Below are 14,651 nucleotides of genomic sequence, written 5' to 3'. Positions count from 1 at the left end.
ACCACAGGCATGTAGAGAAAACCCTCCTTCAGCCTCTTCTACTTACTTACCTGGAAATTTGTGCTAAACTAACTCAATATATCAGAGCAGTAAGATACCCAAACTTTAAAATGCTCTTCACTTTACAGTAATGTGCTTAGTGATATAATAATGCTTTTGACCACCTAAGAAAGATGCACTCCTATGAAAACTGAGGTAATCTAAGCTTAAAATAACCTGATGGTTTGGGGGAGAGGGGGTTAGACCAGATATACCTTCTCTCACTATGACCTGAAAAAAAATTTCTTGAGAAAAACAATCTCATCAGCTTTTATCTTTCTAATCTCCTATCTTAAACTACCTTTAACATGTTTTTAAATGCAGATAGTTCTCTACCAGAGTATGGCATGAACACAAATACTGTAAACGCGCTTTGCACACTTACTGGCATCATTAAGTATTTTACATAATAGTAATGCCATAATACAGATTCTCTCCCACTGAGGAAGAAGTAGAGTATATAACAAAGATTTTATAATTTAATTGTGTTTTCCCATCAAATTCTACAGATTCTAATAGTTTAAGCAACATAATGTACTTATTTTCTTTTTCCTATTTAATTAGCCTATGACTGCATTAAGTAGGTTACTAATGCAGTTGATTACATGAGGTCTTTTGAAGGGAACTGATGATTTTAATGCTCCTGGCTAAATAATAAACATCACTAGAATTAAAGCTTTAAGTATGACTATGTGGCAGAGGAAACTAAAGTTATCAAGGATTGACCTAGTAGAGAATAGGTGGCTCTTTTTAATTAAAAATCATTTAATACTAAAAAAGAAAGAAATGGAAAGTCAACATGAAAATAAATGATTTTATAAGTCAATGTTGCAGAAAGTTTACCAAGAGTCCTAGGGGAGGTGGAAGTTCATCTATATTAAGAAAATTATCATGGTTAATAAATAAAGGTATTTCTATGAGTTTCAAATATTTAACATTTAAACACTGGAAAATCTCATTTCATAGTTCCATTGAAATTTCTTATTATCAAAGCGAATGCCAAAAATACAGAAAAAAAAAGATTAAAGAGAAAATAAAGATCACCAGAATTTCCATTATGGCACTATGGTGGATGAGTAGATGAACAGCCCCCTTGGGGTTGAAACAATAACATGTTGGATAAAATTATGAAATATTTTTAAAGTTCAATTCAGTGTAAAACTAAGCAGGTAAGAAAGTAAGATACAAAGCCCAAACATGCAGTGAAAACAGGTTTACGCAGATAAGCACACACCAAAGATGGCTTTTATCCTAAGGTTTCTGCTGAACCCTAGGGACCTTAAGTTTCTGCTTTGATGCCTGCCAGGATCTCAATGGAAAGGTCATTCCTAGGATCTACTCAAAATGAGTAAGGTAAAAAAAAAAAAAAAAAAAAAAAAAAAAAAAAAAACCTACATAGAAGCTGGAACACCTTAGTCTCAGCAAAACGAGCCTTACTGCACAAAAAGGGATGGCAAAATCTTGCCTGTTTTTACTTTAGTACTAGGTAGAGGTGGAAAAAAATCCCCTGATACTTAACAACAAGCTAATTTGCACATGAGTTTAAAGTCCAAATTCACACCACCTATGAGGGCAAAAATCCTCAAGCAGAGAATTTTATTCAAGTTGGTTCCAGTTTGGTAGTTCTACTAAGCAAATGGCAGAAGCCAATGTTAATCCTGCCTAGAGGAACTCAGCTTCAATATAGAGCTCAACTATTTCCCAGAGATAAAATTCCAAAGAAAATGAAGAGATCACAGTAGAAAGAAAAGTTACTAAACACACAAGGAAAATAAGGCAATATGAGTGAGAAAGATGTAACAAGACCCAAAAAAAGATCTGCAAATGGTATTCTCAAGCACCAAAAATAAAAATAACCATATTGAATACAATTTAAGGAAATAAAAGAGAGGCTTGAAAATATGAGAAAGAAACAGAGCCCAGAAAGGATAATTAAGCAATAAGCATATAGAACTGGAATCAAATAGAATTCTAGAAATAGATATTAAAATAAATGAAACTAAAACCTCAACAGAGGGATAAAATAAACAGACACTGCTAAAAAGAGAATCAGTAGACTACAAAATACATATTTTTAAAACACCCAAAATGAAATCCAGATAGAGAGATGAAAATAATGAAAAACAGGTTAATGACATCCTCAAGATGGTGTGACATAGGTTGTTCTTGACCTCAGTTCCTCGACACAAGAAGGCCAGCTATCAACTATCCATAGAGAGTTCACCACTGTGAAAATCCCAGAATCCTGGGGGTAAGGCTGAAATATACCCTGGACCACAGAGACCAAGAAGGACCACATTAGAAGGGTAGGAGGAAAGGTTTCACTTTGAACACATTGCCCCTCCTCTAGGCTGGCACTGAAGGCCTACATTTTCTACAGATTTTAAAAGAGATCCCATGGTGGACATGCACTTCCCCAGCTTTGCAGGACACTTTCCAGGAGGTCCAATCAAGTCTTAGCCTGCAAGGATCACTGGGGAAATGTGCTGGGCCCAACCACTGGGGATCAGATAGAGACAGAAAAGGGGACAGGGTTAATAACAACCAGTGCTCAGATCTGACACTACAAAAATGCAAGAAATCAAAAACGCTATTATGAACACTTACATACCAATAAATTGAACAACCTAGAAGAAATGGAAAACATCCTACAAATATACAACCTACTAAATCATACAAAGACTCAATCATGAAGAAATAGAAAATCTGAACAGATCAATAATGAATAAAGCGCTGAATCAGTACTCAAAAACCTCCCAACAAAAAACTTTTTTTTAAAGCCTAGGAGTTGAACATTTCACTGCTGAATTCTACCAAACATTTAAAGAATAGATACCAATCCTTCTCAAACTCTTCCAAAAATATAAAGGAAGGAATATTTCCAAATTAATTTTATGAGGCCAGAATTACTCTGGGACACTACAAGAAAAGAAAAACTACAGGTCAATGCCCCTGATGACTACAGCTGTAAATTCTCAACAAAATACCAACAGACTAAATTTAACAGCACATTAAAGAGATCATACAATATGATCAAGTGAGACTCATCCCTGGGATGTAAGGACAAATCAACACAAACAAATCAACAAACGTACTACAACACATTAATAGTATGAAAGATAAAAATCAAATGGTCATTTCAATAAATGTAGAAAGAGCATTTGACACAATTCAACATCCTTTCATGATATTAAAAAAAAAATCTCTCAACAAATTGGGTATAGAAGGGTGTACTTCAACATAATAAAGGTGGTATATGACAAGTCCACAGTTAATATCATATTCAGTGCTGAAAGCTTTTCCTCTAAGATCAGGAACAAGACAAGGTTGCCCACTCTCACCACTCATATTCAACATAATACTGAAAGTTCTAGCCAGAGAAATCAGGCAAGAAAAATAAATAAAATACATGAATATCAGAAAGGAAAAAGTAAAATGATTATCTCTGTTTACAGATAATATGATCTTATATATGGAAAACCCCAAAGACTCTACTAAAACACTGTTAGAACTAATAAATGAATTTGGTAGAGTTGCACTATACAAAATGAACATACAAAATCAGTTGTGTTTTTTACACTAGCACTGAATTATCTGGGGGGAAAAAAAGAAAAAAATCTGATTTACAACAGCATCAAAAACAATAAATTACTTGGGAAAAAATTTAACCAGAGAGATGAAAGATCTCTACACTGAAAACTATAAGACACAAATGAAAGAAACTGAAGAAGGCATAAAAATAGCAAGATATTCCATGCTCATTAATTAGAAGAAATAATATTGTTAAAATGTCCATACTACACAAAGCCATCTATATCTATAGATTCAATGCAATCCCTGTCAAAATTCTAATGGCATTTTTCACAGAAATAGAAAAACAATCCTAAAATTCTTATGAAACCTGAAAAGATTCTAAATAGCTAAAGTAATTTTGAGAAAGAAGAACAAATCTGTAGACATTACATTTCTTGATTTTAAACTGTATTATAAAGCTACAGTAGTCAAAACAATTTGGTAATGGAATGAAAACAAACACATAGACTAATGGAACAGAATTGGGAACCCAGAAATAAACCCATGCATATACAGTCAACTATTATTAGACAAGAGAGCCAAGAATACTCAATAAAGACAATCTTTTCAATAAATGATGTTGGGAAAGCTGGATACCCACACACAAAAGAATAAAACTGGGCCTCTATCTTACAACACTAAAAAAAAAAAAACGTATTTGAAATGAATTGAAGATTTAAGTGCAAGATTTGAAACCATAAAGCTCCTAGACAAAACTTAGAGAAAAAGCTCCTTGAAGTTAATCTTAGCAGTGACATTTTGGATATTAACTCAAAAAACACAAGCAACAAAAGCCAAAACAAACAAGTGAGACTGCATCAAACTAAACAGCTTCTGCACAGCAAAGGAAAATATCAACAAAATGAAAAGACAGCCTAAGGAATGGGATAAAATTTTAGCAAACTGTGTATCTGATAAGGGGTTATTATCCACAATATACGAAAGGTAGTGTAAAATAACACACTTAGAAAATATTTGAATATAAATGATCAGGAGATAATCTAAGAACTCATAGAAATCAAAATGAAAAGGACAATGGCTCTGTTTTTTAAATGAGCAAAGCATATGATCTGACATCTCACAGAAGAGTGAAAACAAATACTTAAAAAACATGCAAAGCAAGCAACCTCCTAATTAATGAAGGCCACAAATATTGCAACAATTATGAGCTATCAGTTTTTCTTATGACATGGTTAAGACTAAACTGAGTAATTCCCATTGTCTAAGAGTGCGTATAGGCACATTTGGCAATATGTATGCTATTCTTTGGCTTCATTCCCCAGCTTATAGAAGTTTAGCATAATAAACTGGAGAAGAACATAAAGACATATGTATAAGGATGTTCATTAAAAGGCTATTTAAAAGAGTAAAAAAAAATTTGAAAGGGCACAACTTGCTTGAGAGTACCAGACTGCTTAAATAAATAAGAAAAAACCTACAGTGGAATATTATATAATATTTACAAATATTGCTTCATAAATTGGCCCCCATACCTGAAGGAACAGGAGAGACCAAAGAAAGACCATTCCTGACTGGCAGGTGGCAGTTCTAATGAGCAAAACTTACAAAGCTTATCTTGAATGGCCACAAGACAATAAATCTCCATACCTGACCACAAAAATCTTAACTGTTTATATAGAAGTCTTAACTAGGTTCAGTGGATAGTCTCAACACCACCTTATTTTCCCAAGGCTACGTCCTTGAATCAGCTCTGGCTATGGGAATGGTGGGTAGAATGTACATTCTAAGGGTAAGGAGCCTCCATCAGCCCAGATTTAGCTTGAAGGTCAATTAGCAGTCACATCTTCTCAATGATCTCCTCCAACAATATATTCTGATGACAGAGAAAGATGCCAATATAATATTGGTAAATAACTACTATCTTGGTAGTGTCTAAAACAGGTTTAAAAACTATAGGTATAGTGTGATGCCAACATGTTTACTTGAAAAATAAATAAATATGCATGTAATATATAAATTCATATAATCTGAGTAACTACTGCAGAATATTTTTGTCACTGTAGCTGTACTATCAGAAGATATCCCTATGCAAAGCTAACTCTAAACCACATCTTTGACAATGTAATTATCCATAGTTTTGTAAATTTTAGAGTTTATGTTTGATGGCAACTAAGCTGAAAAAATATACTAATTCGTCCTCCCTATCATCATATGCAAATTGCACATATACTTGATGAATGCGCATGTAACTAAATTCTGCATGTAAATGATATTTAAGTTTTGACGGTTTCATTGATTCTTTAGCCAGGATACCTCCACAAATTACATACTGCATACCCAGAATCCTGCAAAATAAAATTCAAATTTTCTGGAATCCAATCAAAGATTACCATGCCTATTAAAAAAACAGTAAACTGTGATCTACAGTAAGGAGAAAAATCTATCAGAACTGACAGAATTGTTAGCATTAGTAGACAAAGACATGGAAAGAGTTATAACTGTAATCCACAAATTCAAAAAGTTAAGTAGAAACACAGAAGATATTTTTAAAACTCAAAGTGAATTTCTAAAGATTACTACCGTAATGCACAAAATGAAAATACACTGATGGGATTAATGAAAGAAAAGAAATTGCAGAATAAAAGATTAGTGAACTTGAAGACATACTAATATCCAAAAAGAAAAATAAAGAAAAAAGAATAAAGAATAATAAAACAAAGAATAAAGAATAAAATAACACAGCATCAATGAACTGCAGGACAAATTCAAGTGTCTTAATATTTGTGTTTTCAGGCTCTGAAAAGAGGAGGAATAAAAAGAGGACAACAAATATTTGAAAAAAAACTTGTGGCTGAAATTTTTCCAACTTTGTTTAAAAAACAAAACAAAACAAAACAAAGAATCAACCCACAGATCCAGTAGACTCAAAGAACTCCAAATGAAAGAAATGTGAACAAAATTACATCAAAGTACTTCATAATCAAATTGCAAAAAAGAAAAAGCTGAAGTTTAAGAGTAGCCAGTAAAAAGACACATTAAATTTAAAAGAGAGAAAGAGATTTGCAAAGGTGTACTAGGAAACTCTAGAAGGTGATGGATATGTTCATGATCCTGATTCAGGCTATCATTTCACATTGTATTATATACGTATACATCTGGGTGTGGGTGTGTGTTTGTGTATGTAAGTCAAAGCTGACCAAACTGTACACTTGAAATATGTGCAGCTTATTGTATGTCAACAATACCTCAATAAAGGTGTTTTTGAAAGGGCAGGTCAAATACAAGAGCATAGATTTTCATCTTGGTCTCAGATCTCAAGACCCCTTTTCATTTTGTTTTGTTTTATTTTGCCTTTCCTTCTCTGGATAACCTCAAATAATATAGTCTTGGCTGTAACATGGTATCATGAGATCACTAGGTTAGAAATCAGAACCAAATTTTTATTTGGCACTAAAGATCTGTGTGACCCTGAGCACATGACTCAAACCTTAGGTTCTGTTTTTTCATCCAAAAAATAAAGAGGTTGCACTGGATAATCTCTTCAATTTCTTCAGCATCTATGATTTCCTATGGATTGGATTAGTGGTAACACAAAGTTTCCTCCCCTCAAAAGTGATTCCAGAGCAGCAGTAGGACTTGCATCTGGGTACAATTAAATCACTCACCATTCAAATGGATACAGAGAAGCAGTGAAAGAAGAAAGAATATTTGGCATTTCAGAAGTTTCCATCTGCTATAGGTTTCAAGGTTCCCAGGGAAGGGAAAGTACTAACCTGTATCCCTGAGGTGTCACCTCAGGGAAGTCATTAAGGCAACAATAACAAAGCAGGCATCTCTGTCTGTCCCATTGTCCTGGGTAAGACACAGACACATTCCCGTAGGGCTGGCAAAAGGATGCCCATTTTGAATCACAAACGAGGATTTGGACTAACCAATCTGTGAAGGCCTGCCTACTTGCTCCAACATTCTGTGATTTACATTTTTATTGTAGAATGAGGGTTAAAATAGAAACAGATGAACATTTTTCACACTCAGTCCCAGTTTCATGTGAAATGTTTCTGGACAAGAATGTTTAATTGCTTTGCAGAAGTCACAAAGATGATTCAATGCCTCTTTCCTCTCCAATATAACTATTAACTATGCTTGTACAATATAGAAAACATGGTGTTTGGGGATAATTTGGAAACGAACACGGACGAATTCTCTGAAATAGCTATCACTGGTACCTGAGTCAGCAGGTGCTCGCTGAATCTTGCTATGGTCATTTCCCCTTTTGGCTTTGGCCCTTGAGAATAGTTATATCTCTTTAAAGTGTATTTAACAAACAAGAAAATGGAGCAATTTTTCACCAAAAGTGTTTGGTACACTTATAGGTGGGCATAGCAGATACTCCCGATAGCCGTTCCTGCCTGTCATTCCTCTTCTACCCACCTGCCTTCATTTACTTTTAAATACAGTCCCAGCCTATTCTTGAAGCTAGGAGTGGCCATATGGCATAATTCTAGACATTAGAACATAAACAGAAATCAGACAGCTGCTTCTGGGAACTTCTGGTTATTCTGATGAAGTTTATACATTCCCCATGACCCATCCCAAACCCATCCCAAGCCATCTCACAGCACTTCCTTCCCTGAATACAGGTGCTATTGAGCGTGCAACAGCTATAGTGCAACCATGACATTTCGAGTCAACACACCAAGGACAAAGGGGGAAAGACAGAAAAGGTTTATGTCCCCAACAATACAGTTGAGTCAAAAAGATAAATAAATAAACTAATGAACACCTGTTGTTTAAGCCTCTGTTAGCCTGGCTGTCAGCAGTTGGAGCAGAATATATTTCTTACTGATACAGTAGGTTTGGGGAAAGGGTTAGTTGCCTTTTAGTTTGAGAATATAAGCACTACTTGCAAAACAAATGAAACTGATCCTTGGTCATTTCTTAATATTAAGAACACCACCATTATTTAACACAGCTATTACACGTCGTCTCAGTTCCCACCAACATTCTAAGGAAGAAATATTAGCCAAATTCCATCACTCAGATAAACAGCATAAGAAAATATATATCATGTTCCAGTTTCTATCCTCTTTCCTATTATCAAAAACCATAATTTCATATTTAGCACAAGCATGTTATCTGCCTCAAAAGTCATAGTCACTTCATTGTTTTAATAATAATAATCGAAAGACTATGTGTCATACACTGTCATTTCATATTTTCTCAACTGATAAGTGCAGGTACTTGTCAATCCTTGTCATCCAATGTGCTTAAAACTCTAAGGATCTGTATTATATTTTTATACCTGGGAGATAGTAAAATAGTTATAATTTGTAATGTCATTTTAACTATACTGAAATCTTTATCAGGAATCAACAAACTCATTCCGTAGAAGGCCAGATGGCAAATATTTTAGGCTTTACAGGCCATAAGGTCTTAGTTACAACTACTCAGCTTTGACATCGTAGCACAAAAATAGCCATAGATGACAAGACAAGAAAATTAATTACTGTGACAGTGCCACAATAAAACTTTATTTATGAACACTGAAATCTGCATTTCATGTAATTTTCAGATGTCACAAAATAGTCTTCTTTCCGATTTTTTTTCAACCATATAAAAATGTAAAAGACATTCCTAGCTCTTGGGTTATACAAAAACAAGCAGCAAGCCACATATGGCCCACAAGCCATTTACTAAATGGAACCTACTGTTTCACCCTACATGCTTCAGTCACCTGATTAAGCCTCAATAAGTGAATGGAAACTTTCAAGACCTCACTAATGTTTCCTGAGTCGTCCTTTCTAATAAAGTGTTCAACAGAATCTCCAATGTGCACTGCTTTAAAAATAAGTGATTCTAAATTTCTTAATTCCCACTTTTAATTTATACGAGGGGGAATCAGCCTTGTTCATAGCAGTAGGCAGCCTAACCAACAATGCATTACGACCTGAAATCACATTTCCACTGACAACTGGTAATCCCCATGGACACGGCATCCCCAGCACAGGGCAGTACCCCATTCATCTCTGTGCTCATCCCTGTTATCTTCCCCTAGAGATCACCCCAGCACGGCTGTTCTTCTCATATCACGTAAGCACCCTGGCAGGGTCATAAAGGAAGGCATCTTTGCTTGGCCTGATTTGAAGTGTCTTCCTTGAGTTTAGACTGGCCACTAGAGATTTATATAGTGTCCTCTTTCATAAATGAGATATGAGAGTGCTAATAATAATAATAATACTAATAATAATAATAATAGCATTAAACAGAAAAAAATTATTTTCTCATTCCTGGCAAAAAGAATGAGACAATATTATTTTAGAGTATAAAAAATGATGGTTCTTTTCATTCTAGGGCTCAGAAACATAACTCCGAAGAATGATGTGGCCATTTTTGACAATTGTTGTTTTTATTAAGATCGTCTCCTATGTATACATGGCATCCATAAATCATATGAATGATCAGCTATTATCTGACTCCTTCATTTTGCTAGCCAGAAACAGAAACCAGCACATTACAAAAGCCTCAGGCAGCTGCAGCCCACCCACCTTCATCCCATTCATTCTGACTTATTACCCCTTCCATGGTGGCAGACTTGCTTCCAGGACTGGAGCTCTGCCCACATTTCCATTATTTTTGGCTAGAGTCCTATTAAATGAAGGTGACTTTGATTTCCAGGCTCAATAAAAAGACTTGAAGATGACTAGGTGGTGTGGATAGTGAATGATTTACTGAGAGAATCTACTAGTAGGAGTAAGGCACTATGTTAAGCTCTTCATATATTTCATAGGTTATCTCGTATTATTCCTTTCACCTCAAGGCAGCACCACAGATGAGGTGCTACTATCACCATCTCATAAATAAGAAAACTGAGGCTTAGGGACTTAAGATACTTACTCAAGTTCACACTGCTGGTAAGAAGGTGGTGTTCCTTCCGCTGCACCATTCTGCCTCCTGGATTCTAGTGCTTTCCAAGCCTCTTCCCCTAGAGTCTGAATTTATCTCCAATTTCTCCATATGGATATGAGAGAATTTCCCAAAACAGTGACCACTTGGCAGTGGATTCTCTGCACTGATTTTGGATTACCTGGAGCTATGCCCACCTTTTCCTTCCAGAATGAACTTGAGACTACCATGTTAGAGCAGCCCAGGTGTTTGCTCCAGGCCAAGCCTCTGTTGTTGGACAACTGTCTCCAGCCCCTATCTTGTGTCCTGGTGAACAGAACCTATCCCCTCCCTGACAGCCCAGCATTTCTGAATATCTAGTATATCCAAACCACATCTACTCGAGTCACATTATTTCACTGAAATGTTTGAATGCTTAATCCCACCAACACAAAAGAAGGACACTGTCCCACCTTAAACAACTCTTTAATAATCAATTGTATAATATGAATTTATGCAATTAAATTTGAATTTTTCAATGAAATTAAACATTCCAATGAAATTATTACTTTGTAAATAATAGTTTTCGACTATGAGTTCCTGCAAGATGTCATAGTATGCACAAAGAGAAACACAGAGCTTTTATTATGTGTTCAAATAATTAAACCTAGTCCCAATTCCAAAAGTTTGCATCAATTGTCTAGTGAATTTATCCTGACCACAACTACAAGAGATTCTTGTTTTGTGTTGCATAATGAGGACATATACAGCTGGGACTCAGGCCAGGCTTACACACCAAATGCTGAAAGAGCTGGAGTTGTCTTTGATGTCTCCTCACCTCTCCTGTGGTACCCCTCTCTAGACACCCTACTACTGTCATATGTCACCCAGATGTGTTCACAGAGATCCTTAAATGCCAGACTTTTCCCATTCCCATTTTTGTCCTTATCAAAATTATCTGTCCAGGATCTCTTTTTCTCAGTCAAATTTTTTATTTCCAACCAAAAAAAAAAATCCAGAATATATTCTAATTATAAATGCCTTAGTATATCTCCCCTCACAGGTGACAAATGAGTTTGGCTCCCAAGATTGGAAGCTAGAAGTCACTGGTCAGAACAAGGAGAGTTAAGGTAAAGGATTTCAGATGACCTCAAAAACACAGAAGGTTGGACAGCTTGGCAGATGGCCAAAAGATATGGCAGGTACAGACGGCAACAGTCTAGTACCTAGGGATTCAGATGGCAGTTAATTGACAGGAGAAAATAACCAGGCAGGTGGCTAACGGCACAGGCTCAGCTATTTAAAGTCAGGTCAGACACAGGGTCAAAAAACCAGTAATATTAAGTCTGAGAAATAAGGAATTCATGAAAACTGAATAATTTTACCTGAAGAGCCTGGATGGCTGAGCCACTTCCCTCCCCAGTTTTGGCATAGTTTTATCCAGGTCTGGTTTAACCACAGGAGTCTGAGAATGAAAGGGATGTGATAGATTTAGACAAGGAGTAGCTGGACAGCATTTGAGGGGCTGAGGATAAGAAGACCATTGACCAAGCCTCAGAAACAAACCTTGATTATTCCCGTCCTTCAGGATAGGGCACACTTACAGTACAGGGAGAGCTGCAATGATCGAATCCATTCTCAACACAAAACCCAAGTCCGTTCTATAGCCAGGGGGCAGAGTAGGGGGAATATGCAGAGATTAGTTCTGCCTGGAAACAGAAGGTTAGGGAATTGAGGAGGAACAGTCAAAAGAGGCTTCACAAAGGAGATAACATTTGAGGTTGGTTACTAAGCATAAATAGAATTTTATCATATAGAAAGAAAGATATTGCAAGCAGGGGTAAAGCATGAACAAAGGCAAGGTTTGAAAATATACATCACACTTGAAGTATGGGTTGTTCAGTGTGATTAGTATTTGGGCAACATGGTAGGAAATAGCAATACACACACGAACACACACACACTCACATACAAATATATATTATTGTTAAACTGTAAAACTGTTAAGCTATAATCAGATTGTGAAGGTCTTTGACTATAACCCCTAAAGGATTGAACTTGACTTTAAGGGAACCCATTCAAAGATTTCAATCAAGCAGAAAAGCATAATCAGTTTTGTGAAATCAGCGATAAGATCCATCCAGCAAAGGATGGAGAGGAAGGAGAGAAACACAGCACAGAGACCAGACACATCAAAGGTCAGTTATGACAATCCATGCAGGAGATGATGAGGAGCCAAAGCAGGGCAGTGGCCATGGAGATGGAGAGGAAAAGATAGCTTCAGGAATCTTCGTGGGGCAGAATCAACCTGACTTAACCTATTTTACATGGAAGAAGAGAAACACTAAGGTTCTCAACTTAAGCAACTGAGGACAGATGAGACAGGAGTGCCACTAATGAAGACAAAGAAATAAAAGAAGATTTGAGAGACAAGATTGTGAATTGAATTTAAGTACGAAAAAACAAAAAACCTGAAACATCAGAGTGAGGTTGTGCTATAGAATTTAAAATCCAGTAGATTAGTAATATTTGGATACTTGGAAATGCACAAGATCACCCAGGGAAAATGTCTGGGTGGCAAGGAGGAAGAGGCAGAACCTGGAAGACTACATTTCACTAATATGAAATGATGCATCATGACTAGGAAAGTGATTATTTCAGCCAAAAGGGCATTACCCAATAGAGTGATTCTTACATTTGAAGTAGGTAGGGTAAGAGGGACAGATCATGCTTAAGGGAAGAGTACTGAAAAGTTTTTCTTTTTTCGTTTTTCTGCACTCAAATATACCCACATTGACAGGCAGCTACACTCTAGGTCTTCCTGAAAGAATGAGAAAGTGATAATGTTCTGTGGGGTCTTTTCTGCTCTTTGAATCTGCAGTCCTATAAGGCTTTCCTCTCAGAAGGACTTGCGTAACTTATATCTTGTTTAAATCCTGGCCTCTCCATGGGCTGATGCTGGGTTGGCAATGGCACAGTCACCACCTAAGGTGCATGTGAGTTCATGGCAACCAAGATGACTGCTAATATTATGCAGGAGACCTGGATAACAACTTTCTGAAAACACACTAGTCCTCCTGTGGCCAAAATATCCCATGCAAATTGCCTTTATATTCATTCTTAATTCTGGTAACAATTCAGATGTAACTTTTCAGGTCATTCAGCAACATACAATACACTGATCAGGAATGATCATGTTAATTAATCTGATAGTGATCATCATTTCATATATCAAATTATTACATTGTACACTTTAAGTATATTCAATTTTATTTGTCAGTTATACCTCAATAAAGCTGGAAAAGAAAGAAGAAAAACATCCAGCTGATTACCTGCTTAGAAACCTCAGTATTCTCAATAGGAGAGCTGAGATTACAACTGCACCTTACAGGGTTATTGTGAGGGTTAAATATTTGTAGAGGTGTTTTATAAACTTTCAATTACCATATAATTGTTAGTTGGTATTAGTAGTACCAGACCTCTAGGGCTTAAATGTATAGTTAATGATACATCGGAATAAGTGGCAAAGCAATTTTCATTTCACTTTTACTATAGCTAATAAAAAATAATAAATGATTATGACATTAACCCAAAGCAATATGTGACATTTTAACAGACAAAGTTTGTATTCTGATGAGCTAGCTGAAAAATATTCTTAAAATTGTACATGTTCAACTCAGTACCTACATAAATAAAAACAGAAACTCATTGTGAATGGATACAGTAAACTAAGCTACCAATGAGAGCTTCAACAGATCTGTTTCATCTAATTAATAACATTGGGTGAATGGTAAAACTACTGAAAATCAGTAAACCAAAAAGACATCAATTTCATTGTTATATTCTTGGAGTGATATTATATGGGCATTATTTCAGAAAAAAAAATCTGTCCTAAAGTGATTAATCAAAACTAGATAAAAATGCAGAAAAGCATTGTTGTTTCAGGTATTAGATTAAAAAAAGAATCAGTTCATCCTGAGGAAGTACATTGTAGTTTCCACATCCCTCTTTGCAAAATTTTACATCTCTGCTTAAGAAAAGCTTCAGGTGAAGAAAAAGATATGACTGAATTGTGCAACATCTCAGTAGCAAAAGCCTTTAACTCATAGCATAATAATAATGAGATTAGTTGCTTCAGAAGAACATCAGAACTATGGAAAGTAAACAAAAGTCAGGGCAAGCAAAGTGGATGCAAG

This window comes from Camelus dromedarius, chromosome 10 (assembly GCF_036321535.1).
Source record: "Camelus dromedarius isolate mCamDro1 chromosome 10, mCamDro1.pat, whole genome shotgun sequence".
NCBI lineage: Eukaryota > Metazoa > Chordata > Mammalia > Artiodactyla > Camelidae > Camelus > Camelus dromedarius.
The sequence above is the reverse complement of the archived record's forward strand: the minus strand, read 5'-3'. Positions refer to the sequence as shown.